Source organism: Macrobrachium rosenbergii, chromosome 2 (assembly GCF_040412425.1).
Source record: "Macrobrachium rosenbergii isolate ZJJX-2024 chromosome 2, ASM4041242v1, whole genome shotgun sequence".
Taxonomy (NCBI): domain Eukaryota; kingdom Metazoa; phylum Arthropoda; class Malacostraca; order Decapoda; family Palaemonidae; genus Macrobrachium; species Macrobrachium rosenbergii.
The window spans coordinates 11115418-11119037 of NC_089742.1; positions in this window are offsets into that span (position 1 = coordinate 11115418).

The window sequence follows — 3620 nt, forward strand, 5'->3', positions numbered from 1 at the left end:
CAGTCACCTAAATTACGTATTCTGCATTATTCGCCAAAATCACTTTTAGATTAAATTGACTGCTCAGTTATCAAATAATTTAATGGTTTTATATTGTAACGCGCTTTGAACAAACTTGCCAGAAGATATTAATTTTAGGTTCAAAATGTATTTTCCTACATCAGCATTGAATAGACACTCTTCTTTCAGCGTAATTACTGAAAAACAACGGTTTCCTTAATAATGGATTACTAAATCGCTGATTTAGGTAGCAGTCATTTTAAGGGCAAAGACATAAGTTCTTCATTTTATTGATATTTTTTCAAAGTAACAATGAGCGATACTGGAGGCGATGCTTGATTTTTATTATTTTCTGTAAAAGAAAACTATTGAGATGGGTATTTGTCTGTCCGTCCGCACGTTTTCTGTCTGCCTTCAGATCTTAAAAACTACTGAGGCTATAGGACTGCAAATTGGTATGTTGATCATCCACTTTCCATTCATCAAACTTGCCAAATTCCATCCCTTTAGTTTCAGTAGTGTTTATTTCATTTAAGGTTAAAGTTAGCCATGATCGTGCATCTGGCACTACTATAGGTGCAAACAACACAGGCCACCACCGGGCCATGACTGTAAGTTTCATGGGCTGCAGCTGAGAGCTTCATGTGCCATGGCTGAGAGTTTCATACAGCATAATATGCTGTACAGAAAACTCAGTTGCACCGAAGAAACTTTGGTGCATTTTTTACTTATTTACATAACTATAGCTGGGTCACTTAAGGTAGATTCTTGGGCCTACGAGACGTTTCTTTGGCGGCCTCTGATTGGCTGGTACCGGGAGGTAGGTGGCTCACTCACTATCTCATTTTTACGTCTGTAGCTCAAAAACTAGCAGTATGTTTATAATTCTTCATTTTTCTCACGTTTTGCCACAAGATTGGAAAGTTTTGGTCATACTATAGGATTCAGTATTAATTGTACAGCTAAATCGTGATTTCCTGAGATCAATAAGAGAAAACACAAAGGAATTACAACGAGTAAAAGTGAAGAGAGAAGTATTTATTTCTTTATGCCTGTTTTACTTATCACTGGATTTTGCATCATTCACACGATAAAAATAAAATAAAACTTGTGTTGTCATACAATAAATTCACCCTGAATACTCTGGTGCTTTCAGATTTTAGATGCGTGTTATATATAAAGAGAAAATGAAGAATATGTCATATTACGTTGCATCCGTACCTGACTCAGTTTGCCAAGAGCCAGTGATGATGATCTCAGCCGTTGATAGTTGCCAATGAGCGATATTAGAAGCTTGCAGTTTCGACAGTATTTGCCGTATTATTATGTCATTACATTTTCTGTAAATAAATGCATAGAATTCCCGTTATGACTGTCGAACATTTTCACTCCAATATCATGTATGTCCATATGTCTGGACATATCTAATAAAAAAAAAATCAGATGGATGCATCTGGATGTGCTAGATTCAATCTAGACATCGCCAGTAAATTCTATAGTAAGAAATAAACAAAAATGTACTTTGTTCATTGAATGAACATATAAAAACCAGAGAAACAAGCGGCCATAATAATAAACTCATCATTATGTAGGCCTGTTATTTATCAAGTAGCCTACACTGTGTATGCAAATTTCTCACCTAGAATAAATTGAACCCAACACATCCAGATGCATCCGTCTGAATATTTATTTTCTGATCAGTTATGTCCAGACATACGGACATATATGATATTGGAGTGAAAATGTTCGACAGTCATAATGGGAATTCTATGCGTTTATTTACAGCAAATGTAATGACATAATAATACGGTAAATACTGTCGAAACTGCAGACTTCTCATATCACTAATTGGCAATTGTCAACGGCGTCTCCAAGCGCTTGCTGTTTGCAGATCACCGTCTTTCGGCACTACTGCCAAACTGAGTCAAGAATGGATGCAACAGAATAAGACATATTCTTCATTTTCTCTTCACATATCTCACGCATCTGAAATCTGAAAGCACCAGCGTATTCAGGGTAAATTTATTGCATGAAAACACAAGTTATATTTTATCTTGATCGTATGAATGATGCAAAATCCGATGATAAGTAAAAAAGGTGTAAAGAATTAAATACTTCTCTCTTCACTTTTACTCGCTGTAATTCCTTTGTGTTTTATCCTATCGATTTCAGGAAATCACGATTTAGTTGTACAATTAATACTGAATCCTGTGGTATGACCAAAACTTTCCTATCTTGTGCAAAACGTGAGGTAAATGAAGAAATATAAACATATTGATATTTTTCTGAGCTACAGGTGTAAAAATAAACGTCTCGTAGGCTCAAGATTCTACTTTAAGTGAACCAGCTATAACAAATCTTCATAATATTCTCGGAGACTTTCCCAAGATATTTTCGAATTATGTCTTTTAAAGAGACATAGACGTCACTTAATATAGCTATGTGCTTAACAAGAATATGTAATTTTTTAAACCTTCTCATATTAAAATTTTGATTCAGACCTTTATTGATTTGTTTATATATACTTTTTGTACTTCCTTACAGGAGTTGAGAGTTTTCGTTATTAATGACCAGTATATATATATATATATATATATATATATATATATATATATATATATATATATATATATATATATATATATATATATATATATATATATATATATATATATATATATATATATATATATATATATATATATATATATATATATATATATATATATATATATATATATATATATATATATATATATATATATATATAAATATCTCTCTCTCTCTCTCTCTCTCTCTCTCTCTATATATATATATATATATATATATATATATATATATATATATATATATATATATATATATGTATATAGTATATATATATATATATATATATATATATATATATATATATATATATATATATATATATATATATAGCTTAATGATAAATAATATTGCCAAGACCAGGAAGAACATTCTTTATTATACAAGCTTTCGAGTATAAAACCTCATCATCAGGCTGAAAAAACCGACAAGGATGAGAATCAATAAAATTACAATAAAATGAATTGTCATGATAAATCTTCAGCAAAAATACTAACGAAATATATAAAATGAACAAGTAAATACAAACTAAAAAGGGTGAGACGTAAAATAACGAAAAATTAAAAACACAAACATAAAAATATGAAAATAAAACTAAAGTGAAATGTAAACAAACTACCACTCACAAAGTAAAATATTTAACGACCTAATTGAGTACCTACTATGAAATTACACGATAGCTAGTTGAATACCAGACGAGTTGTTGTTCAATTCCGGCTTCATCTTTTTAATAGTCAGCGACTCTGAAATTAAAAGGTCAGTCTATTTGAACAAAAACACAGTACCCGAAAATCCAGGTCAGTGAAAGGATGGTCCTGTGTTAAACTGTGTTCTTTAATGGCAGAAAAGGGTGGTTTGGAAAGGGGAAACCTAGTTCTAATAGATATATGTATATATATATATATATATATATATATATATATATATATATATATATATATATATATATATATATATATATATATATATATATATATATATATATATATATATATATATATATATATATATAT